At 36.9% G+C, this 27,668-nt stretch overlaps 1 protein-coding gene across 1 annotated transcript in view; it reads left to right on the forward strand.

The window, feature by feature from the left end:
* Positions 1 to 20,586: 20,586 nt before the first annotated feature.
* The window catches only part of LOC107096953 (leucine-rich repeat and immunoglobulin-like domain-containing nogo receptor-interacting protein 3), a 48,660-nt gene continuing 41,578 nt past the window's right edge, over positions 20,587 to 27,668 (forward strand). Inside the window, exon 1 of the mRNA XM_015393873.1 lies at positions 20,587 to 21,027. The gene's annotated coding sequence lies outside the window, so the exon portion shown is untranslated. The remainder of the gene's footprint in view (positions 21,028 to 27,668) is intronic.

Raw genomic sequence — 27,668 nt, forward strand, 5'->3', positions numbered from 1 at the left:
GCTGAACTGTTAAAATCAAGAATCAATCCTGCCACTGACCCAATCTCTCCTACTTACAGTAAAAGCACCTATTTCCCCTGTGGAGGGGTTTACTGAAGCGTTTGCTGAATTCTTTGCAAAATCTTTCAATCGTTCCCTGTTACGTCGAGCAAAATTTGGGGTCCTCTGTCTGGCCTTTTTCTAAAACCACTGTGGTGATCTAGTATAGAGAATTGCCTGTAATCTAGTACTGACCACAGACCAGTAATGGATGAAAGTTTTAATCATTGTGTTGCTATTGGGAAAATCATTCTTATGTTAAACTTTTAGTTAGTAATGGCGATGTTGCTTCTATCCATCTTTATGCGCATAATAGGAACACCTGAGAAAACGCCAACTGCTGATAAGCCATGTGAGGTAAAAGTTTGTTAGGTCAAAGATGAAGTGTTTTCATTTCCCGTTTTGAGTATTAACCCTTTTTTGCAAAAACCACATAACATTAAATCTTTTTGTTGAATTTGTGTTGTTTTTTTTATTTTGCTGTTTCCATCAAGCTTTTCTGATGCAATACTTAAAAATGCGCATTAGATAAAGCTGATGGACAGCACCTACAGAGAGAAATGAAGCTAAGGGACTGCTCTTCCTCAAGCAGGGCTTCAGGTCAGTGACAGCTTATTTAATTGATTTTCCATCTTCTGGCAGCAAAAAGCTTAGAGAATCAAGAAGTCCTGATAGATATATATGTGCAGGGTTTGAACAAAAATATTAAATATGAACTTGTAGTACGTGAGAGCCCAAGACCACTGAAGGATTTGAAAGATTTAGGAGCAGAATAGAACATTGTTTGTCTGAAAAGAGGGGAGAGAGGCATTATAATGAGGCACAACTAGCTCCAACCAGGCTGTTCCCAACTCTTACATTTAAATCTGTTTTCTCCTCTGTAACTCCTAACCGGAATCTGACCTTACTATGTAAATAATGTAATATATGGAAGACCTTGAAGGACAGTTTCCAATAAACAGGGTCAAATATTCAAAGAAATGTATTTGCATTTGGAGTGATACTCTACAGTCATAGAATTATGAGCAAGTGTAATATTTTATATTTACATGTCCTCAGAGGGACACATAGTTGCATAATTTGCACATAAAAATTATAACGGCTGGTGCTTTGTTCATTCAAGCTAAGTAAAAAGGCTTGCAAGTGAATTTAAAGTAAATCATTTTATCGACCCAAGTAAAAATAGAAAAGTGTTCTTGAAATTTTGTTACGAAATCAGATAGATGAGATTTGCTAAAAACAATGAATATGCAAAAACTAATATTGTCTGAAGAGTATGATGTAACAGTCACACAGGTCTGTGGGGGAAACAACGGTGTGGAAAAATAGGAGCTCTGGAATGGAGACAGACATGAGTGTGGGAATCAGGATAACAGAATGTGGAAGAGTGAACAGCTCTAACTGGGTAAAATTTGATGGTCCGCCAGGAGGTAGGGTGACTGGGCAAAGGGGTTCTCCTGCGAGTCTAAAGAGGTTCTTGATGGTTTGTTGGTTTGTCAGAGAAGAGAGAGAACAGTTGTGGTATTGAATCTAGAAGTCAGAGGAAATAGCTGGAATGACAGAATTAAGTTAACTGAGGAACATTCACATGAAGAAAGGATCACTGGAGGTTACTATTAGGAGAAGAAGAGGAAACAATGAGATACAAGCAGGGTAGGGTTGGCTCTAGTATAGCCTGGGTAGGTTCCAAGGCTCAGAAAATCTGTAACCATACAGTCATATGTTAACATCACTTTTTTTCATCACAGTGTTTTTTTTTTCATCACAATGTCTAGATAGCTGTACTAAACTAAATCTCTTTTTGTATACACTTGTTTGTAAAAAAAAGGACAAAATAAAATCTGTCTAAGTCTCTAAGTCTCTAAGTCTAAGTCTAAGTGTAAGGCAGGATCTTATAGGTCAGTCCAAGCCAAGAGGGTGAGGTTGGTTCCAGCTGGTCTGCAGTGAACACAGCGTTTGCCACAAAGAGAGTCCCAAATGTTAATGTATTGGTGGTTGGAGGACAGGCAGGAGATCAGACCCGAGCAGACGATGGTAGGCTATATAATCCAGAGGGCAAAGCCAAAGCAAATATCGTTGACGTGCTTGGTTGTCAGAGCCAAGAGGTCATAGATCCAGTGAGGTGCCGAGGGAGAATCCAGAGCACAGTTCCAGGTATGGTACACAGACGGGCTGAGATCCGGCAGGAGTCAGAAGACAGGTCAGGTAAACAGATCAGAACGGGGACAGGCAGGCTCAGAGTCAGAAGACAGGTCAGGTAAACTGATCAGAACGGGGACAGGCAGGCTCAGAGGTCGAGAGGCAGAGCAGGTCAGGATCAGGTAATCAGAAATACAATAATACTAAAAAACTTATCTCCAAAGGCTCGAAAAATCTGGCACTGATGACTGGTCTGAAGGCTGGTTAAATAGAGACTACGACAGGGGGATCAGATAAGCAGGTAATGAGAACTGGGTTGAACCTGCATTGTTGAGCACCAGGTTTTCCTGTATTTCCTGTGGTTTTGCATATGTCCTAATGACATACCCAAAAAAATCTTAATTGACTGAGTATTCATGCATTTTATATTTTTATTTCTGTTTTTAATTCTTACACTGATATTGGATAAGAATAGTTTCCTGTAATAAGAATACTTCTTGGAATTGTGTATTGTTTATTTTTTGAATTCCCTCCCTTGCTGCTGCTGCACCTTACGTTTTTAGTTTGTAGTCAATAAAGTAAATCTGTTTAACCATTTAATCCAGAAAGCCCTCCAATCCTTCTGCTTTTATTCATGATAGCTTTAGAGCATCAGAATGTTTAAGGCTCCTTACAAGCATGTCACGCTCTTGTGATATCTAAGTGATATTAACTTGATAATTAAGTCCAGGTTCTCAACATAACAAAATTACTATTTAAGGAGCTACCTAGGCACATTTCTTAAAAATAATTTGTCCTCTCAAAGAAGAATAAGATAAGATAAGATACAGCCTATTGCACATTTATGCATTCAGGCTCGCAAACATTTAAACTGAATTGACAAAAGATTATTTTAATTTAATTATCACTCAAAATAAAAATTTTAATTGAAATGTTCTCTAATAAACATAATTCGACAACATTTTAGCCCTAAAGGATTTCCTGACATAGATTTCCTGTTCAGTACTTTAAAGTTCTATGCCTAAATGTCTCTACATGAGATGCAGTGTTATATACGATCACTTTATATTCAGTGCCCACCTAAGTGGGGGTGGTAAAATATTATTAATCAAATAACCTTTTGACATATATTGTTTTGTGAACACCCGCCCAACTGGCTGTGTGTAAGGACAACAGATAAAAGGGTGAACAGAGCTCAAATCATGCTTATACTGTTAACTCTGTACACAGAGAATACATTTTACCACAACATGCTTTCAATATATAAGAATTCACCAACAAAATTATTCAACTTCAAGTCAAACATATATTTGTTAAAAACTTTGACTAAACTGGTGAAACTCAACTTAACTAAACCCCTATGTACACAAACAGCTAAAACCCATAAAAAAAACAGTGGTGCAATGATACCACAGTTCGGCATGGATTTTATTTTCGAGAACCCAAGTTTATCTTGAAATGTTTTTAAATGAGGTCAAATGATCTTTTAATTATTTTAGAGCAAATGGAATGTGATCCAACCAATTTACAATGCAAAAAATATTATTTGGTAAAATACTATTTTAAGAAATAATTTGCATCAACTAAGAAAAAGGTAACCATGCACATCCATTTGAGGAAAATGTATGTATGGAATATAAAAGCTATTATACAAAAAAGGTGAACACAATATGAAGGTAAATTAAGCTCCATATAGATGATCCACCCCCAACTTGCTTCCTTCAAATGACTTGTCACTCAAATCAGGGCAGGAAGTCAAGCAAGCAACACCTCCAGACATACAGTACCTCTATGAAACTAACATTCACTCACTGATAATTCAAATTCAATTAAAAACATTTAATTTATCCCAAAGGGATATTAAATTTTGGGGTAACTCAAATGGGATTTTTTTTAAACAAGTGTTGTAGGTGTTGATAGCTGTAGGCAGGAAGGATTTTCTGTCTTGCACCTGACCTGGAGAAGCCTCTGAAATCTTTGGAAGAGAATGCTCACTGTTGTCCATAACTTCCTTCACTTTATGCATAATTCTTAATTATGAAATTATCTTGTTGGGCCTTTTTAAGTCATTAGCTCCAACATGTTACCCAAGTAGATGATGGAGGATGATATCTCAGGGACCTAAACTTCCTTAGGAAGTACAATCTGCACTATCCCTTCTTGTAGACGGCTTCACATTTGTGTCTCATGTCTTGTTTGTTTTCCAAGTGATACCAAGGCATTTATGGTCCTCAACCACCTCAGCTTCTTCTCCCATGATGTTAATATGTTTCAACTTGTTCCTAATTGTTCTGAAAACTACAATAATCTCCTTTTTTTGTTAACATTCAGGATCAGATTATTGTTTCCACACCATGCCACAAAGCTTTTCGCCAACTCCTTGTACTCAACTTCTTGTCCATCTTTGATCCAGCCAATGATCGCAGAGTCATCTGAGTATTTCGGCAGATGACAGGACTCTGTCTGGTACTGGAAGTAAGAGGTGTACAGAGTAGAAAGGAATGGAGAAAGTAACACCCCCTGTGGTACTCCCGTGCTGCTGACTACTTGATTAAACAGCTGACCCTGTGGTCTGTTTGTCAGGTAGTCTTTGATCAAGGTGATTGTTGATGCTTCTACCCAAGTTGTGGTTTTGCAGTCTAAACCACAACTAGTAAACTTATCAGAGTGAGGCAATTAAGTGCTGAACATAAACTGAATTTCTCTTTGGGATGAATAAAGTATTATTGACATTAAACTTATGCTTTAAGTTAAATCTGGAAGACTTATCAGCCTCACCTTTACAACTTGATCCCTTCATTTAGCTTCTGGGCTAAATTCCCTCCTGCACGACACTGAACTTTTTTTTTAGCAAAGAATATAGACAATCAAGTAAAAAAAAAAAAGAAGTATTTAAACATCTCTATAAACAGCAGTCAGGGGTAATTTTTTGTAAAATTAGAGTATAAACAAAATTGAAGGCTTGCCTTAGGGTTTTAAATAAAAGTTTAACAAAAAATATTTTAAAACTTGTCAGAATGAAATAGCATTTTGCATGGACTTCTGATATGTATTGTGAAACTGGTAGCACCTTGTCCTTCAGCTTAGTGAATACTTTGATTTTACCAACTGTTTTGGTCTCTGTGCTTTAAGTTTTAGTTAGCTTTTTTTTCCTGAAAAAACTTATCAGATCACAGTTGCTCTGGGATTCCTTCTCATTTGATGTTTTTTCCACTGCAGACTGCCCACTCATTTGGTAAATCTTTAACGATCCAAGGATTAATGATTCAAACCCCTGTAAACCTCTGGTGAAATTCAAGGACGGGTGGATTAATCAACCAAGGTCTCAGCTCCTCCCTCAACACACCCATCCAACCCTGAGGCTGAAAGCTCAATAACTTTGCCTGCCATTCATTTATTCAATTCTGTTTACTCCTACTCTTATAATATTGCTATTGTAAATATTTTTTTTTGCATTATTAAATCTGCAAGCAAATATTGTTACATTTCAACTGAAAATATTTATTGCACATCTCTAACAGTAATCTCTCAAGATTTTGTTTCTGTTTAACGGTTCTTAATTTTAGAGGTTATAAAATATATTGTGGTCCTCATCCAATCATACTTTAACTCCTGTAATGTTTTATGAGAAGTTCACGGAAGACAGTGTTTTCTTTTAACTATCTCCTTAATAAGCTACAGAGAAGACTAATACTTTTGAGAGAGTGGGAAAATTATCCAAACCAAAATGAAAAGCAGTGAATTATGACTTACATGAGCATTAATTATCTATGAAAAGTGTTAATATACAAGTTAGTAAAGTATAAAATATCTAGGAATTCAACTTGATGGTAAACTCAACAAAAGAGTTTACAGATTCTTATTTTCTAACCCAAGAAAGTTTAACATTTAAGCTCTGACAAGCTAGTAAGGGTTAGATGACTTTCAGTGGAGTAGAACTCAGATGTGTAGAGAAACTAGAACATCTTCTTGGTTGCAGTCATTTTTGGAGGCTCTGTGCTTGACTGAGTACTTTTTTAATGGGCCGAGGGGCAGGAATCGTGAAAGAATACAGATGCACATCCAGTTATTTAATGCTAATGGGTGATGAAAGGATAGAAACCAAAACCAACATTGCTTTGAGTAGGCTATGTGCTGCATAATACGCTGTAATTTGGTCGTCCTACCGATGTTAGGTCAAATGACACTGCAGGCACCTCCCGACATCTTTGATACAGGATGTTGCGGTTGTTTCAGTAGAGTGGTTGAAGACTTGCTTGGCATTGAGCTTGTTGCTGTTATAAAATATGAGAGGTGGTCTTTTAGTGGACCATCATCTAGTAAACAGAGTTACAACATCATCAGTGCAGTGCTGTGAATATGGCCTGTGCGCATTTCTGCTCGTTCCTGAGCCAACTTGGCTGGGGGCTGCAGTTACCCGCAGTAGTGTCACCCTTAAATCTTGTTTCGTCACTTGCATCTGGTTCCTTTAAATTTTGACTTTTATTTTTATTTTTGTTATATTAGTGACATCAAAATTTTTCATTTACCTCTTTATTTAAAAATCTGAAACATTTTCATTCACTACAAATTAAAATATGACCAAAATTTAACATGAAAGCCTTTGTTTGTGTGGAATTGGCATTTGAACAAGAAGAACTGCTCTTTGCTTGTCCTGGTCAACACTCCTCACTGGTTAGTGGCGATAATGCAACACACTGTTGTTTGCAAGTTTTTTGAGTATGAATCTTAAAAAACAGAAATGTTATTTTATTATATTTCTCTAAAGGGGAGAGGCAATTTGATAGAACTCCAAAGTTTTATGCAAAATCTTGTCCTAAATCACGTTGAATCATTTTGCATTATTGCTGGTACAGTGCAGTTAAATATATTTTATTTTGTCTCTAAGTTATGTTTGCATAATGTGCTTTTGCTTTTTTCTCTCTCTAACACAAAGGGAAAAGATTTCTTTGCAATCTTAAAGAAAGCATTTTCACTTTACCTCGGCAGACAGCACAGTCCCGCATTCATCTCACTCTGATGATGGCTTTTGTTATTCTGAGTTTCAATTGACAGTACTGTTTGTAAACTATGTTTTCTTCAGGCTAATGTGGGTTTTTAACAAATTCTACCTCCATTGTTTCTATCCAGCAAGCTCTTTATACACCTCTGGTAGGATGGGACTTGCTTAATCCCAAGGAATGCCAGGATTCATATCCAGTATGGCTCACAAAAAAAATATTCTAAAAAAACTTAGTAAACATTAGACAGTTTATTTATTTAGTGTAAAACTATATTTGGTGGGGGCAGTTCCTGACTACTTTTATACTCCAGGAAAGTAGTTGCTAAAAAAAACTAAAACTAAAGTAAAATGTTCAGCCATTACTTCCTGGTCTTCATGGTATATTGGGCAATCTTCTTTCAACCTTAAGTTCAGGTAGATCATCTTATCTACTGGTTTCCCCACATTCCAGTTTTTGTGAGGTGTTCACATAGAACCATTGTGGATACCTAAAAAATAATTTCTTTCACTAATTTGCCATTTTTGAGCAAAGTGGACAATCCATAAACAGAGTTATGCACAAGGTCAACAAACTTTGTGGACAAACATTTTATAGAACTTCACCCTCTGGAGCTGAGGAACAGGTAGCAAGGTTTTATGTAAGTATAGTTTTTTAAAAAGTGACTTGTAAATTTCTAACTTGCATTTCCAGAAAAAAATGTCCACTGTTCCTTTAAGTCTAATGCATTGGGGTTATACAATAGGATTGTAATCCAAAGAACAGCAGCAAGTCCACCTGTATGTTTGTGGAGAGGCCAATTCAAAGATCAGAACTAAACCCAATTATGATGCTATGGCAAGATCCTAAACAGGCAATCATGCAAGAAGACCTTCTGATGTGACGCATTTCTTGAATGGATAACAAACCAAAATCCTCGCCAGTGATGTGAGGTTGTTTTTCCTGAAATCTGGAATGATTTAAAAATGTAAACATTGTATTTAGGCTATTGTGGTTATTTATGTATGAAATAAAGTATTGATTACCTGGAGCATTTAATCTGGAAAAAAAATTATAATAATTGCATAAATCTGTAAATACCTTTTCATGGCACTTTAAACTCTCTGCATGTTTCCCACATGTGAAAGTTACATTTTTGGTAATAATTGGAACACGGTGTTGTGGTCCATATTTAGTAGATACCAATGTTTCAATGCTTTAGGTATCATCATAATTTACATGGTATATTTAATGCAGATTTATATTTATGAAGGTGAAGGCAGCAGCTGTTCTCAGATCTACCCTGGTATGCAAAGCCCACTCACATATTTATCTGTCACTGTACTTGTAAAATGTATATATATACTTTTTAAATATTTCTTTAGACTGCATGCAAACAGAAAAGATCTTTTAAAGAATTATTTTGCTATTTGGTTGAATAGACAGACAAAGTAGATATGAATGCAGAGCTCATAAGTATACATAATCCTGTAGTGGATCCCTACATTTCTGTTTTAGGAAGCACTAAGTCAAATAATTTAATTTGTTGAAGAATCAAAACAGATAAGTAATTGGTAATTGGACCTTTCAAAGCCAGGCTTAGCCCTTTGTGGGGGTTGAAACGAATATAGATGTGCTTCCCAGCTCCAGACAGAGAGGCTGGATTCTGTGTAACTCCCTCTTATCCAGATCTAAGCTGAAGATCCAGACAGTCATCGGCAGGGCTCGTGCCTGTTGTTTAGAAGCAAAGGAGTCATTTGGAACTGTGACCCACATGCTCTGATCTTCTGTCCGACACGGCTGTGTTTCAGGCCTGAAATACGCTCATCTCCCAGAAGCTAAAGTCTAGCTGTCTGCATTCCCGTCAGGAATTTTCTGACTAAGAGCCTTGCGGGCTGCTGTGGCAAGATAACAAAAAACATATCCAACCAGGGCTGCAAGCTCTTTCTAACCACTAAACATAAAAATAACATTGGCGTGGATAACAGAGAGCATACTTTTTATTTTCTTAAAGTTATTTCAAAAACATATCTCTAATCTCAGCACAGCACCTGATGTCCTCTGTTCTCCCTAAGTATGAGCAGTGACTGACTGCTACTTGTGAGGTGCAGTTGCCATGGTTTCATGTGTTTTGATCATTCTTATATAATGTTATTGGTGACTGGTTGCTGTGAGGAAACGGGCACACATTCACACACACACACAGTTTGTGTCAGTAAATGTTGCTAACCACCCCCACGTTCTTGTCCTTCCTTCAAGAGAGCAGCCTAAGGACAAACAACAGCTCCTCTCACATCATCTCTCCCTGTATACTCATCACACCCTGTCTTATCACACTCCTCCTCTGTGTCGACCCTTTCCCTCCTTTACCCTTCTCCCATGTTTATTGTCACCACTCTCCTTCTCTGCCCCAGTTCTCTTCGATCCACTTTATCTCCCACCAGTCTGAGTCGTAATGATTCTCACAAAGCTTCCCATGTCCTATCTCCTTATCTCTTAATTCACTGCACTCTATCTCACTCGCGCCTTGCAAAGTTCTCCCTCCTCCGGTTATTTTTCTGTGTCTGGGACTTTAAGGCAGGCTCATAACATTTTCTGTATATGTATACTAAGACAAAATTATCAGACATTCTGTCCTCTAAAACAAATAGCATGGCTACCCCACTAAGCTGTGTCCCACTCACATCTGAAATTTATTTGACACCCTTTTTCATCTCCTGTGTATTTTACCTGAGCTCTTTTTGCTTTGACTTTCCTTTTGAAGTCGTTCTCTCTGTCTGTGACTGCCTGCTGTGTCTCCCGAGCGAGGCAATGTGTGTTTGCACTGCCTTCCGGGTGCTGCATAGCTGCAGAGTGATTGTAGACCAAACTGCTGGAAATGTCCCTTGTCTTTGTGATAGAATCAGTAAGAAACATAGAAAGTATATCTTAGCTATGTACTGCAGATTTATATTTAGCCATTAAGTGATTACTGCTGTTACTGTGGAGGCAAAATACAGAGGCACTACACAGAGGTCACATGTTCATCCATAGATGTGCACTTCTTGTGAGCTAACTGATAGTTTTTTAGTAAATAAAGTTAGAACTATTTCCTCAGGCATAGCTTAAAAAGTCATCAGTTAGAATTGTGACCTCCTTTCTCCATCCCAAGTACCGCAAGTCAGTAAAGCATCTGCAAAGTATCATGTGAGATTGGATGTTATTGGGTAACTTCTTAAACGTCACAGTTGCTAACACAGTTGCTTTATCCAGTGATCAAATTGCAAGTTCTACTTTTCTAGTTATTAAAATGTACAGCATTTACCACCTCTGGTTCCAGCATCTTTGAAGTCATGATAGCCTTGAGCCATGGAAGTTCCTGGGTTGTTCCTGAAAATCCTAGAATTGCATTTCAGAGTCAGACAGTTTAATTCAGGTGTTTCTTGAATGAACTCCCTTAAAGTCTTGTCTTAACCCCCTTATATGATGTGCCCAACAGTTTAATTAACTTGAATTGTGCTAAGAAGATTAGTCGAATATCCAGCCAAAAATAAAACAGCTGTCAGTGAAATGCGGCTTATAAGAGGGCATTAAATTCCATACCAGGGGGTAGGTATGTACACATTGTAGCCTGTATGCATAAATTTGACCAGGCAATACACAATACATTTACCTTTCAGCACCATGACTTCGACTGGATTGATGCCAGTGTTTGTTTTGTAAAACATGTTTTTGCAGAGTTTACAGATGTCAATGACCAAGCAGAAAGGCTAAAGGACACAGGAGGTAATATCACAGCCAGCATATACAATCTAACAACACTCAAAATGGAACTCATGTAAGAAGCTTGTCCCAACCATGGTGACTCAATCAAAATAAAGAAACAAAACAACAAAACAAAACAAACAAAATATAAGCTCACCATAACAGCTATGCAAAGTAAAACAAAGTTTTAAAAAATTAATGCCAGATAATACTGATATAAATCAATGAAAAATATGACCTCTGTGGGGCTTGATCCCCCACAACAGAGTTAAAACTGAGTTTTTAAAGCTATAGATTAAAGATAAGTCTTGTTGGAGGCTTTACAATCAAAACATTTTATATTGGTTTGCAATTTAAGTCTCACTGGCTGAAGAGCTAACGTGTATCACTAACAACTGACCCCCTCTGACACATAGACAAGTAATATTTCTTAATGCCATATTTGATAATTTCCTGTGCTGACATTTATGGGCCTGTGTGATGACAGTGAGTACTGCCGCATTGCGGAGTGTGAAGAGAGACTGATAATTTACAGGGCTGAGAGAATCTTATTTAAAACATGCCTTATTTTCTCACTTTGTGCTGACATGTTGAATTTTGGCTCCTCCTCTTATGTGCTGTCATGCGCTGAAGTCAAGTGCCGACAGTGGTGACAGGGTCCCCGCTGTGTCTTCTCACTTTGTGAGCGTCTAGGGAATAAAATAGCTCTGCAATGGCAACTTCCAACAGCCAACTCTGACGTAAAACCTATGTCTGAATCAAAAATACTGTAATTGAGCAACGAAAAGTGGAATACAATCCTATAAAGATGATTAATGTAAATAAAAACTGTATATTTTAAACAAAGTTGCTCAAGCTTTTGCATCTTCAGCATAGTTCTTCATAATCAAAGAAAGGATGGATTTAAATTTCCTGTATGATACTGATTGATGAGCAGTGGAGAGGTCACTAAATGCTTCACAAAATGACAATACAAATAAAAATACATTTACAGTCACAAAAGACTGGCACTAAAATTAATTTAGTGTCTGCTCTGAAAAATAAATCCTGCAAGCTTGCCAGGAAGAGTTGGTGTTATCAGTGACACCTGATGCATAGACCATCACCCTGGTAACCAAGCAGACTGGGCAGACAGACAGATGACTTTGTCTTAATGCGTCAATGGTCAAGAGTGGGCAAAGTTATAAACAAATAGACCGATGGTGAATTTACAGGAGCTGCATTGGTCACTAATCTGTTAGATCTATGAATGGCAAATGTGTTTTGTAATGATGCTGTAAAACAAAGAAATCACTTAGTTCAGGCAGCCTTTAATTATGCTCAACATGTTATCCTATAACGTGCCTTGTATAATAGAGTATTTAGTCTAGGTTCATTAAATTGACTATAATATCCCTGTTTCCCAAACAACAGTAAAAATTTTAATATTTAAGGGTACAAAAAGTGAATTCATAGAACCAACTAAATTCATTGTTAAGCAAGAGTTTAAGGAGTACACAATGGCAGCATATAATGTGTCCAAAAAGTCCTCTCTCAGACTTTGAGAACCGTCAACACTTCGGATAAAATCATCCATGGTTGAATTCCAGCAGACTGTTCACTCTAGGAGCATTTTACCAACTCAAGCCGCATTTAAGTTAGACGTCAGCTTGCACACATCATTTAAAGTGCTGTATTGCACTGCTGCTTTTTCCTATCTTGAAGGTGAACTCTGACTTCTCCCACAGAAAGTGATCCTTTAGCTTTACCTGCTGTGCACTAAAACCAGGAAGATTAAAAAAAAAAACACCTGGAAAGAGCAGGTATGACTGAATATCAGTCTTACTGTTTGTTTATCGGATAAATTAGAACTTTGTTACCCGGGGAAATTATTTGTCCCAGATTTCCCTAATGTGATCCAAGCCAACAGTTATTCTTTGAAGTGTAACTAGATATTGTGGTACAGGATATTATGCTAATAAAATGTCTTATTAAACTAATAAAATGTGCGATCTAGGGAAGTGGGAGTTTGCGATTATTATGGGATGCTTTAAATTTGAAATCCTGCAGTATTTATTTTCCAGACTTGATTTAAACTAATATATAATAGGGACAATGAAGACTTTGGTCAGACCAGCCAATATCAATAGCTTACAAGACATTGGGAAGCCACATGTTATGAGGCGTAGCAGCGATTGTTCTACGAAGAAGGAGTGAAGCAGAGATGAGTTCTGAGAGGTTTAATGGCAGACCAAAGGTAGCAGAGGCAGAAATCCAAAAATCCAACTTAAAATATTAAACAAACCAAAACCATGGAGACATCAGGGGAAAAAATGAGTCTGAGGAGCCGGGGAGAGACGAGCAGAGTAGACAATACAGCAACAAGAAGGAACCAGCACTGAGTGACTGCAGAGGTGGAGTATTTAAGGAGAACAAAACAAAGGATGGACTAACAAGCTGAATGAGGAGCAGGTGTGGGTGGAACTGGCAAGAGGGAATCCAAGGGGAAAGAAAACAATCACAAGGGGGCAACAGAGAGTAACTAAAGAATGCTAGAATATTATGGCAAATAAAAACAAAACAACTGATAACAGAAAACTCAGAGTCACAACACAATAAAGAATCCCTTACAGACTTTTTGAGAAGTTACGTAAAGTCACAGTTAATTTCACAGAAATGAATTAAAATTATTGCTTTACACTTACTCGGTATGAAACAGCGCATAAGGACTTCAGGAAAGCTAAAGATTGTCCGGAAAAACACATTCTGGACCTCCCTTCCTACCAATGGTACCCATGGCAGATTTTTTTATTGTTGACTTTTTTTAAAGGGGAAGGAACAGAATGTGGCTAAAATTTGTTGAATTCGGATTGAACTCTTGTGTCTTCCCTTGCAGATTTCCTTATGTCCAGTCCCTTGCACCATTAAGGATTTTCTTCCTGTGGCCAAAGGGGTCATAGGAAGGACTGCCTCTAATAATCTCCTTCCTGCTCTTCTGGCTGCTATAGATGAGTACACCGATGGGGTTGTATGATTTTGGTGGGCGATGACTTGTTTGAAGTTTGAATACCCATGCTTTTTGTCTGCAAAATGGTCTAACAGAAATGCTATTTTAACAATATTCATCAATTAAAATTCTCATTTATTTCTGTCTTATTATTCTTCCCACCTATTAAAGCCTCTCAGAATTAATCTTTTCTCAGTCAGCTTTCTTGTTGAATAAATCCCAACAGATTTTTCACTTTTTCACTCAAAGTGTCTTGTCCCTTTCTCCACATATTCATTTACATATTATACTCTAAATATCTTTTTATTTGCCTGTCACTCAGCTTTCTACCTCAGACTTGCCTAATTCTCCTATTTATTTTCTTATCCACTGTTTTTAATGTTGCCTTTTTTCCTCACCCTACAATCACCCCCAACCCCCTAATCCTCCTCTGTTTGCCATCTTGCTCACATCCAGGTCTGTTGTTGCTGATAAGAACTGCTCTTGCACACATATACTGAGACACACACACATTGTGGCATTTTCATCCTACTATAGTTAACATCACAGCTAACTGCTTTGCACTTGTCCTTCTAATTGTTTCTAGTGGATTTGTCTTCAGCAATGTGTCTCCCTGTAATACTGGAGCAGCAAATGAAGAAAGGGAGAGGAGACAGGGACAACAAAAAGTTCCCAGTGTTTAATTGCTCCATTTTCTTTGGTCTGCACAAAAGAAAAGTTTTTACCTGACGTGTTTTGACAGCTCTATTTGGAGAGGGCAGGACAAGCTGCCCTGTCTGAAACAGAGTCTGATCCTCAGGTCGTACAGTTTGTTATTGTCAGGCACTGATAAAGTGTGTGGCTTAAACACATAAAGGATGACTCAATCAACCAACAATAACACTGTGTCTTTAGCAGGGCATGAAATTGGCACCTGCCCACACGCCAAATGCAAGTGTGTGTTGTGATTGGTGGGTGAAACTATCAATCTACCAGCCGCATTGGTGGATAGCCAATAAGAAAACACAAAACACTGAGCAACTGTTGTGTTGTTGACCAATCATGTAGCCTATTGTTTTATTAAGCAAGCCAATGTCCCTTTAGAAAGGCAGACCCTGTGGAGAGCAAAAAACCGATGATGTACTATGAGTATGATTACAATATGAGTATTACCAAGCTGTCACGATCATTGCCCCGATGAATAAATTAATTACTAATTTTATTCACCTGTCTAACTCTGCCCACTTTCTCATTACCATTCATCTGATCCACCTACTCCAGCTTTTATTTAACCAGCCCTCTAACCAGTCATCAGTGCCTGATTATTCTTGAATCAGTAGTGAGAGTGTGCCAGCATTACTTTAGTTTTCCTGATTTCCTGATGTTTCCTGTTTTTGCACTCCTGCTTGATTCTGCCTGTTTGCTGAACTTGGAATAGTTTTCTGAGTTCTGATCTCCTTGTTTTGAATTCTGAGCACGTATTCGACCCGGGCTTTGGTTTTGCCCACTGGATTGTCCTGCCTTCCATCTTCTGCCCGCATCTGGTCTCCTGCTTGTTTTCCATCCTCCGCGGCTGCGGCGCAGATGAGACATTCTGGGTGACACCCACCACATCTTGTTGGCAGCCCACTGGCTGGAACCTACCTTGTTCTTTGGGAAGGACTGAACTTTGGGATCAGGGTTCCTGCCTTAGATGTCCTTGCGTTTTTGTAGATCCTTTTTTTTTTTTTTTATCTTTTGAATTATCTGACTGTCTGTCTGCCTTGATACTGGGTCCCCTGTTCTGAGCCCTGACACCCATCATGCTATTTTTTTCTGTTTACATTTTACTTTTTTTTAATCTTTTAAATTAATCCTATACTTCCCTGCTTTGCTTTTAAAATGTAATCTTAAAAAAATGCATTTCATCAGGTTCTTTATTAGATTATATTTACTTTTCCTAACTGTACATTAAATGTTATCTGAAATGATAAGCAGATCTAATTTATGTTTTCGTGACTGATGTCATTTCACTTTAAGAAGGGAATCCCTGTGGAGTACAAAGATGTAAAGCTGTTACAGTATGACACGTTCAAACCTGCAGTTCGCAGAGCAGATAGAAAAACAAAAAGAAAACTGATGACTGAGTGAAGAAAGGGCAGAAAGAAAAAAGGACAGTTCCACCCACTTTTCCCAACATTGGAACTTTGTAACCATATTTTGTGACTTTTCAGACCTTTTTTACAGAAATATTACCAGCATTTAAATAAAAACAGTTAAACTATTTCTGAGTATGTTATTCAGAATTATCAATTAACAAAAAAACAGGCAAAAAAAGGGCTGTACTAATTATTTGCTGGATTTGACTGTACAGTATTGCAATTCGGAACATGTTTAATTTCTTGTAAGGTGCGTAATACCAGGTTATGACTCCTTTAAAACAGTGGGACTCTTTAGCCATGATCAACCTTCTTTTTAACAGGTGTGTATCCTATGCGCGTCACTGGATTCACTAATGTCTGACACATTCCCCTCATACACTCAGAACCTAAATGTCATCCCATTCTGTCCTAAATGTCACTTCAATTGAAAGTCCCTCTGCCTCAGTTAAAAAGTAAAGGCTCAAAAAAGATCACTGTCGTTTTGTGTGACCTGCAGCTCTTACATGTGAATGCAGAAGGTTAACCCTCTCTACCTGCTGGAAAGACAAATGCTTAGTCACTCTGAAACTACATAAAGGAATTAGCTAATTTTCTGGACCCTAATTTTTTTATTTTTTTTATTAAACCTTTATTTAACCAGGGGAAAAAAATCCCACTGAGATTTAAAACCTCTTTTTCAAGGGAGTTCTGGCCAAGTGTTAGCAAGGTATGAAACATGGATACATTATAAGAAACATGGATACATTAAAATAAATGATATGTACATTGAAAAACACAACACATCAAGTAAAACAATTACAGATCATTGAGGCTGCTTCAAATTCTTTCACTTTTAACTTAAATGTATTTAAAGATAAAAACTCAGTCAACTTCCAGTTTCTTTGTAAAAAAAAATTCCACGCACAAGGAGCTGCGTAGCTAAAAGCTTTCTTCCTCTAGTTCTGTGCAGGCATGACATTAAAGCGAAAGATTCCAGAAAAGGTGACATGTCGACTACCTCCTGTATGCATTAGCAGTGAAAATATGATGATAAAAACCATTGAAGCAGTCTGATTCGACAATATGAAGGGTAAATAAAAGCTTTTTTTCCTAATTAATGGAGTTTTCTAATGAAATACTGTTTATTCCCTTTTATTGGGTAGATTTTATATTGGTAAATGGTGGGTCATGGGGTAAAAAGCTTCAGGCATTTCAACTCAGTGCCAACTCAATGCCAACATTTGATAAACTAAAATATACCAGGATTAAATCATTTTTAGCTACTTTTGTGCCAAGTATAGAACGATTAAAATCCTTTTACTACTATGCTTATGTTGCTGACGTAACGACAGCCAAATTAAAATGTGAGTTAAGCAAAAAGTGTAGCTCAAAAACAAGCCTAAATTTAAACCGTGGTTGTTGAAATTAGCTGATACACAAAAAGAGGATTACTCTGGTAAAGATTACACTATAATACAGTACTGCGGTATGTTTATATTTTATTGCTGTCATTTGGGATTGCAATTTTTAGAAAAATCAAGCTTTTTATTTCGGGTATTCTGTCAGAAGCGAAAAAATTATAAAGTATAAAATAACTAACAGGGATTTAGTAAAAAGTAACTGGTGGGGACGTCCATTTCTGTGTAGCAATCCTTTCTAGACATAGAGTCACACAAAACACTAACCCCCAAACAAAACAGTGTTGTTCTATTAGCCTTTTCTCCCCAGTGAATAAAATAAATTTATTTGATTCAGTTTGAAGGTTGAGTTTTCCAGAAATTTCCTCCATGAATTAATGCTACTGGAATAAAAGGTAAATGTACTGGACTCCATAGTCAGTTTGTCACCTCGGGCTGTAGGTTGAAGAGACCAACCGACAGTCAAGCACATGTTAACGTATATTAAACCCCTCATGGACTTCAATAATTTATCATCTTATCTGCTGGAAAATGCACTGTTAACACAATGATTACACACTAGACAAATCCAAAGCACCAAGCTTGATTAAAGAAAACCAAATACTGTTTAAAGGTCCAATTTTTAACTGTCATCACATAAGTGCAACTTTAATCTGTGCTGCTCCAGTGCTTCATCCTTTGATGAATTGCCTCTAATTGACAGCTCAGTTGCTCGTTTATAAATCCGGTTATTTCTTAATGTCATCCAGTGAGTTAAAAATTAGTTCAAGGATACAACAGCAACAATGTGTTATGTCTGATAGTCACTGTTTTTATTGGCATCAGTGACAGAGTCATGGATAAAAGCAACATCTTCTTATGTGTCATAATAAGCAGTACAGAAAAAAATATAATGAATTGTAGGACTGAGATGACACTTAAAATAAAGCGGATGATGCAAGTACTGTAGTAATACTGCAGAATAAAATGATTTTATTCACTGAGACAAACAGATATTTTTAAAATTTGTGGACCTGATCAAGAGTGGCTAAGTTGTTATAGGTGTTGGCTGGATTAGTCACCATGAAAGGTTAGACTTGTGGTCTATGGATCATAGGACAGACTTCTGCTCTTCTGCAATGATCTGTTACTGACCTTAGGGGCAGTCAGTCAGGCCAGAGGATTGTTTTTCCTTCTCTGTGCGTGTCTTCAAACCTCAACAGACATTGATCTGATATACAATGACAAGGCAACAGGACCGAACAATAAAGAAATGTCCATTTTTCTTCATGCTTATTCTGTCCTTCTCTCTTCATGCCTTGAGCAAAACAGTGGGGATGACTGAACAGAGGAATCCCCAGAAGGATTAACATGACCAATTTAGGAATTTTAAACTTAGAAAACAACATTTGACATTAGTCTCACCTGTGTCTTTCTTTAACTTAGTCAAAAGTAATGTATTCCATGTCAACCTAATAAACATCAAAGAAATAAAATAAGAAATTGAAAACTGTTTTTGATTAAAAGAAAGGTGGCTGGTGGAGTTTTCTCCAGGGGGGCTATATATTCAAAATAGATGTATACCAAAACCCAATCAAACGTATACTAAGTTATCACATAGGTATATCTATATAAATGCCAACAACAAAAACCATTATAAAAACGCTTTATAAAAAGAAAACATAATTTAATGGACAGGTTTACTTTTTATACATGAATTTTGCCATTCTAAAGCTTTGTGTAGCAAATCTGTGTTTTGCATGGTCCAACATTATTTTACAAACCTAATGAAGTGATGTACCTGTTTAATAATGGAGAAGCTCTGAGCCAGCTTTATATTTTTTATATTGCCAGCATTAAAGTATTTCTTTTTTCCTTTAATGTCATAGACAAATGTTTTAAAAACTTGCTAACTACAAGAGCCCAAGTCCCTTTTAACAAGTTACAAGTCCCTTTTAACAGGAAGAAACCTCTAGCAGAACTAGGCTCTGGGTGAGCGGCCATCTAAGTTCTTTGGTGCTCGGGCCCCAGGGATGGAAAGTTACAGGGTAATTCCATAGGTTTCCTCAGAATTGAGTGATTCCATATTTTCTTCCCTTTGCTTGGATCTAAAAGAGTAACCATTAATGACTACTAAATTTTTTTTCATGATTACTTTTATTGTTTCTTAAAAGCGAAACAGTTGCCATTTGAAATGACTTAAATTTTGTGTCATGATCTGCTTTTTTTCTACAAAATTAAACAACTAAATAAAACCCTGCCGAGGCCGGTGATTCCATAATCTTTGCCAGGGTTTATATTTTAATCTTGTTTTAATAGTGCTTTTTCCCTTATTTGGCTGTGGTTGCCATGGTAACGAATACATGTCATTCATCCCTTTAAACATAGTTTTAAAGATCTGGATTTTTTTTACATACTCCATTTTTGGATGTGCCATACACAAATTTTTGGCGTGGATTTTACCCAATGATTTGTACATGAGAACCAATATCTTAGTCCAATAAACAATGTGTGGGAAGAGCTAAATAAGAAACAGAAACTTTTTTGAATGATACCACTTATACATGCGTCTTTTATCTTTAGAAATATGCTTGTGTCATATTCAGCCAAAAATATTCTAGGGAATGAAAATAACTTTCACATTAAATCTGCCGTGTCTATTTATAAATGTGAGCTTTACTGTTCCCTATATGACTTACAGCTCAAACCACAGCAAAGGGTGGATTTCCAGATTAGTCTCTCAAAGAAGGTTGAGAAAAAACTGAGACAGCACAGGGTTTTATTTGCAGACAAATTTCTAATTCAACATTCTACTTTGTTTTGGTTTAACATATAAAATCTTAATAAAATCATGTTTGTACGATTTAGCATACACGCATATTACCTTTATGTTTTTATTCAGAATATTATTCTCATATTTTTTCTTTCCAAGAGACCTCTTTCTCATGTGTATTTTTTTATTTATTTTCAATCTTCCCTGCTCCTTTTTTTTTCATTTTTTTCTCATCTGACTGCTTAGAGAGACTCACTCGAACACACAGCCAACAGCATTCAGCATCCAGAGCAGGAGCAGATAGACAGTGACTGAGGAAACAAGGGAGGGGGTGGTGCAAGATAAAGAGTGAGTGAGTAGAGAGAGAGATGAAAAGAATGCTAAGCGAGAGCGAGGCACTCATACAGGAGGAGGCAGAGGCAACAGCTACAGCAACAGCTCGCTCCTTCCTCAGCCATCCTTTCCCTTCCTAAATTCCAAATTTATGTCACTAGAAGACGAAGGGGACGCTGACTTACTGAAGAGCACTGGTTGAAAGAGAGGTTGGTCTCATGTGATCCTCTTGAATGTAAAAGGCTTTCATCTTTCCTGGGGTCACGTTAACCAACAAGGAGTAGAAGGAGGTGTGAAGTGGGCACAAGCCTGTTGCCATTTAAGAGGGCAAGAAGGAAAACCGGCAATAGGACAGGAGTCAGAGGAATGTTTGGAAAGCCGAAGAGTAAGACCCACTAAAGGAAAGATCAGAAGATCACATCGGTGAGGTTCTGGACTGACACTGGCAACCCGTGGGCCAGGAGGAGAGGAAATAAGATCTGCATAAGCACACAGCTGCACAGATGAGGAGGCACCAGGGACCACGCTTCAGTCCTGGGTATGTTTACTTACACACATGCACACTCACACACAGCTGGGCATGAATATGACTCTCATTGGTGGAGTGTTTTTTTCAAATAGAGCTCAGAGCCATTGGAAACAAAACTGCATGTTTGCTGATCTTTTATGATGACGACTACCAGCACTGACAGGACTCCCTACTCGCCCTCAGATACTCACAGCAAAAGAGAGAAGATAATGCTTAGAAGAGGTCATGTGTACCTTTATGGTCATGCTCCCTTTCCTGATTGGTAATTTTGGAACCGGGAGGAGTTTTGAGTGATATATGTAAATAAGCCTCCACTGGTGGAACGTTATGTTTCACGTCTCTGGGCAGAAATCTTTTTCTGGCTCATTACGTTAACTTTGAGCCTAAGTTATGTTTTCAGTACACAGTGTGCAGCCCTGTACTGAGGCAAAAAAAAATATGAAAGCTGGGCACAGGCTCACATTCTTCCCTTCTGGACTCCTCATGTGGTAACATGACATGAATTTACCTATCCTATTGTGTAGTGTCCCATTACATGCTGGACTGTAACACCATGGAGTCTGCATGGGCTGTTCAGCATTGCACTGAGTCTTGCTTTTTCTCCTTCATCAATTCTCGTTCACAGTCTTCTTTCTTTCACCATTTCCAATTACAGACTGTCACCTCTCCCCCTTCCCCTCTGATCCTATCTCCTGTTGCATTATCTTTCCAAGCAATTACCTTCACCAGAATCATTCCCTTTGGACACCATGGCCGACTAGTTTCCTATTTGCCCCTCCGACGAATAATGTGAAGGATGAGAGAGGAATTCATGGCCATGTTTTAGAGATCAAGAACTTTCATTACAAAAAGAGACAAGTGGAAAAAATGTTCTTTCCATGTATGTCAGCTTAAAACTGACCCAATACCTGTGGCAAATGTTAATGTTCATATGAAGAACAGAGCCTGTTGTGATCCAGGCATCTCCCTTTTTTTCCAGTTTGGGTTTCTGACTTTATCTTTGATACAGTACTCCCTTCCTGACAGCAATCAGAAACAAAGCAAGCTTCCCTTTACTGACTAAAAGACTTGTCAGAGAGCTGAAACCTCTTTGTTCATGTTTTTTTCTTTGAACTCTGTATCTGTGTTTTAAAGGTTTTTATAAACTTACTTTGTAATAAAAACAGTTAGATTTTGTGTGTTATCCCAAATCGAACTGAAACCAAGTCATTATATTTTCACTAACCACTTTATACCTTTTTCTAGGACGGGGTTAGTTGCCTTCCAAACTGAATTTTTCTCCTGTAATGGGGTTAAGGCTGTGCACACTGTAGCCTCAAAGGAATAACAACTGTTCTTGCCCATCTCCTTCAAAGTCTATCATACAATAACACTATGCTGCATACCGTGTTGTAATGACCATCACTTTTGCTATTGATACCTTTATTTATTTCAAACCAATCTCACCGTTTCTCTTTGACTTCTGACATTAAGAAGGTTTATTTTTTACACAAAACAGTTTCAACCAAGTGAAATCCAATTTCACAAGACAAGACAGTTGTTGTATAAGTCTAGGATGGTGGAAATTTATGACACATTCAGAATGTATCTCAATGTCTTTAGTAAATAGAAATTAAACTGTCTGGTTTGTTCCAAGGACCACTTGTCACTGCAGTGTCTGGGTGAGTTAACTTCAAAGGATTATTAGCTCTTCTACTCAAACCTCTGATTGATTGGAGAATTTCAGGTAGAACAGAGTAGCCCGCTACTACAAAAAGGCCCACATATGAAACTGTGAGTTTTACACCAGAACACCATACGTATTGCTTTGGTTACTACAGTTCTCTGTAAATCTATACTATAAGTTAAGTTACAACATAACCTTTACTTTAAGGCAGACATTTAATAAAGCAACAAATGATGGTATATACAGCTACATTAGGGTAAAGACAGTTTTATACTTCTTTGAAAGAATGAAATGCACTACTATATGAAGCCTTTTTATAATGAATATGGATAATATTTAACATTGACTTTTCCATTAGACACAATCATTTCTCATAACTTTCTAAAATCTTCTGGAATAACTGGTGACACTTTGTGGACATAATCCGATTTCAGATCTCAGAGCAGGACAGGTTGCCCTACTGATCACAATCAGCTGTTATATGTTAGTGGCTGTTATTGTGTAAATAGAGATATATTTTTAGTCAGCCTACAGCATCAAGATCAATATCTGGGAATTGATTCACTCCATGCTTATCATTGCTCAATTTTCTCAATTTGTCTTTTTTGGATCAACTGGTCTTTTATTGTTATGCCCTTTAGCTGGAGCTAGAGTTAATGGTGGGTTTGATGAACAGCCTTTATTTCTAATTTGTATCAGCGGGTAACAGAGACCAAGACTTTCACTGTTTTAGTTCCTGGAACATTTACCATTACCCCTCATGACATTTTCAGATTTTTAGAGACTTATTTTAGATCCCTGGGGTCCGCTTTGAACTTGGTTAATACTCTATCCTAGGGATGTTTCCAACTGTTTTAAATGTACTTCATTCATAGACCATTCTCCAAACAGTGGAAGGGCTTATTTCAAATTCTTTCCAGACCCTTTGAAATCTCCAATCAGACTTACTGCTGCAACCTTCTATTTGAAGAAGTGAGACAGCTCTCTCAATCTGACACTGCTTTCTCCCACTTTGATTTTTATAGGAACATGCCAAGCTAAAGTTCAGATATTTAAACAATGCCAAGCTCTGTCAATATTTAATGATGTTTTTATAATGATGTCCCCCTGATGTGGGTCATTGTAAACCATTTTATTTGAAAATTCAAAGTTAAAATGATATCATCTACTTTATAACAGATACCGTTTCCTGTTTAATTTTGTTGAATATTTAAAATGTCTTTTCTTTAGTTTTTATATATTTTGGTCAGTATAATCTTTTGTATTAAGATTAAGTTAGTTTTAATGTTCTGCATTCATGTATCCAAATGTGATTTAGAAAAATATTACAGGATCTTGTAGAGTTTTATCTTCTTTCTTTCTTTTTTTTTATATGACTATATTTATATGTTGTAAAACATATTTTTGTATTTAAATTCTAAGATTTATATCAGGTCTTTTTTGGTTAAACCAGATTTTACCCTCTCTTTGCATTGAAATATATTAATTACTAAATGCTAAACTTAATTGAGCTTTTTAATTGCATATATTACATTAAAATCTTTAAAATTGTCATTTGGATGGGAAGCTCTAAATGATATTGAAACATTTTGCAGGTTAAAGGTAGCCCAGTTAACATAACATTGTATTTTGCTACATTGACACTTTAATGCTTTCCATAGAAATACATCAGGGAGGATGGCTTCTTCAATCCTTTTGAGCTGGATTTATTAGCTACACAGCCACACAATGAGCCAAAATATTTGATACAACAAGGCAACTCGAAGGTTACCTCCTTTCTTAGTTCAAAATTAGAATCTCAAACACATAGAGATAGATGCTATTACATAAAGCTTCAAGCTTAATATGAGCTCAGCCTCATATCTGGGGTACATTATAATGGTTAAGACTTGTTTTACCAGATGAAAAACATATTAACACCATTTGGTTTTGCAAGTAACAAAAACAGTTCTGTTACTTTTATCAGGATTTGTAACGTAAATTTGGTAACGTTATTGTTTCAGGTGGATTATGGCAAATTGGTTAAGCAAAGACAATTATATCTAGGTGGAATAATATCTCACTGCAGGGTTTGAAAGCCAACACGGGAAGATGATGTGGTGAACACAGCAGGTTAGGAGCCCAGGAAGGAAAAAGCAATTATCGTTTGTACTGGAGGGGGCATGAGAGATAACACAAAAAAAAAAATAAAAAATCCAATGTGGGCTTAACTGGGAGGGGATGACTGGGAAGGTGAACGGAGGGGGGCTTTTGATGTCAACCAGTGAGCCGTTTGTGTGTGTTTAAGTAAGGATGAAGACCAACCTTGAGCAATGCATCGCCGGCCTTAAGATGTCCTACATGGAGGATTGCTCCCATTACATCTTTGGAGCGTGATTGAGGTGATTTCACGGACAAGGACAAAGTCTCCTCACCCACAGATCTGCAGCTATCTAATACACTTCATTCTAATCAACAAATGCAAAAACAACCAATAATACAGGGCTTTATTAAAGTAAGGAATCACAGTGCGGAGTTATGGGTTCCTTTAAATGTGACCGTGAATTTAATGGTCATGCCGTCTGTATAATTCCCCATGGTTGGGAGTGTGCTTGTGTTGTTTGGTGAATCCATGGAGATTATAAGGCTTTAGTGTCAAATATATGGAGCAAAATAAAGGGCATGATCCCAGTCTGTAATAAAGGAGCAGACATTTCACTCTTGTCAAATCTCAGGATGTGGGTCCTATGCTGCCCTGCAGCCCCAGCCTCCTCCAATCTATTGCAGCCGTCTGGCTTCACCACCTCCCCGGCCTTCTGCTGCTTCCTTGTTTTTCTTTGCCCCCTTTATGAAAAATAATTCTCTCACATACAGCCTTTCCCTCATGCAACCCGTCCTCTTTCTATTTTGCTTACTTTAATTTACTTTCCTAGTGCAGTCTTTTTCGTGGATGTGACCTTGGGGCTTCAGATTCTCTTGTTCCACTGTGCTCTTGGTCTCTCGCTCTCTCTCTCCTCTCTCTCTCTCTCTCTCTCTCTGTTTGTCTATCTTCTTCACTGCACAGGCTGTCTCTTTCAATCTCAGCTGGCTCAAAGTTTGAAGGTCACCCTCTATCTTGCAGTTTTAATGAATTTGCATTGAACGATGAGCATTGAGCTCATTGCTGATATTTGGTCTGACATAAATACCAATCAAGGGATTCTTAATGTATTTAAAAGAAAGAAAATTCTCAAATTGAATTCACAGATCATTATATTTACCCATTTTTAATTACAGAAACCTTTTCTCCTGGGAGGCGTTCCACTCAATACTGCTTTAACAGCCAATATCTCATTAAGATGACAGTGTCATGCCTCAGTCACACCCTCTCTATATTTCTCCTTGCCCTAAGGTTAGAATTGTGAGTGCAGAATGCAGAAAAATAAAGTGCATGATTCCTACAGCTATTTGCCACAAGGTTACATCCCTGTTATGAATGTCATACTTTGCCAGCAGTCATTACTTCCACACAATATATATTAACCCTCATGATTTTTTGTGACTATGTGAAATAAAAGCTGTTATTATAACAAAGACTTAAATGGACACCATTAGGATTTTTTTTTTTTCTTATTTCAAGAAATTAAACTAATTTTTTCATGTTCAAACACTATTTGGAAGTTCCTTTTTTTTTTTTTTACATGGTTTCCTCTTAATTTTATTTTTGATTTGAGCCTAAAATGCATATAAAAATGCACATATATAAATGACATCTAATTGACAATTTATGGGTGTCAAAAGCTCAACATTGTTATCTAAATTCTAACAGAATGTTACAAATTCTAATTATTTTGTTCTTACATATTTTATCAATATATTTTAGAACTGCTTAAATTTTTAATATTTCAAAAAATTATACTGGATGACACAAAAAAAATGAGGTTATGACTCATGAAGCAGCATTTGATTGGTCAGTCTTCACACCAGTTCTCGTTCAGACCACTACCGATTATGGGTCAAGTTAAAAAATATGATAGGCACTTAAGGTTTTGAAGTAAATGACCACAAAATTATAAATTGACTTAGATATAATGTTAACTGCTTTTTGTAAAAAACAAACAAAAAAAAAACAAACAAAAAAAACAGATGGTTAACATATATCATATTTATAAAACATTGTATCGTACATTTTGTTTTCTATATATAATTTGAGGATGCATGTTTTTTATTTCATTCAGACAAACTTTGATAGAATTGACCTTTTTCTACTTTCATATATTACATTTTTTCCAACATCTTTAAAAAAGTAGATAAAAGGAAAAAATTCTTCACTCAGCCTAGTTTTCAAAGTGTTTTGTTTTAACAATACGTACAGTTTCTCCCTTAGAAGAGCAAAAACTAACAGACAAGCAACCTAATAAAAAAAACAAGCTTCATGCCAACTTCATAGATATGTTTACGGTACTATTACTGTCCTGGATTATAAAACTGCATTCCTTCAAGTGGAACTAATGTTGTTGTTTTTGTTTTATTGCATTCATCTATTAGACGCTTCCATAGTTTTCACACCAAAAGAAACACAGACGCTTTTGAAGGTTATCATGTCCTTTAAATAATTTATTATCATATGTATAGGTACAAAAATTGCTTTTTTTGCATGATCATTATTTTTGAAAACATTTTCCACAGTGCCCATTTAAATTAGAAATTTATGTACAAGTCATTGTCATTCGCGCTAACACCAGCTGCATAAGGTGGTTCACTGAAACACAAAAGACGCCACTGGAGCGAGTGATTTACGTGTTATCCCTATGTAGACACAAGTTTAGCAGGGAAGCGATTTGAAGAAAGGGTTGCTAGTGATGAAGATGATGTGATCAGACCAAATACACACGATGTACTGAAGTTAGTGAAGCATTGTCCATGTACTGTAGATCATGTGAATAATTGGCAAAGACATTTAAAAAGTAATATCAAACAAAGAACATGGGAAATTTACTGCAATTGCGTTTGGTGTGAAGACACC

Source organism: Cyprinodon variegatus, unplaced genomic scaffold, assembly GCF_000732505.1.
Source record: "Cyprinodon variegatus isolate N-32 unplaced genomic scaffold, C_variegatus-1.0 Scaffold661, whole genome shotgun sequence".
Classification (NCBI taxonomy): domain Eukaryota; kingdom Metazoa; phylum Chordata; class Actinopteri; order Cyprinodontiformes; family Cyprinodontidae; genus Cyprinodon; species Cyprinodon variegatus.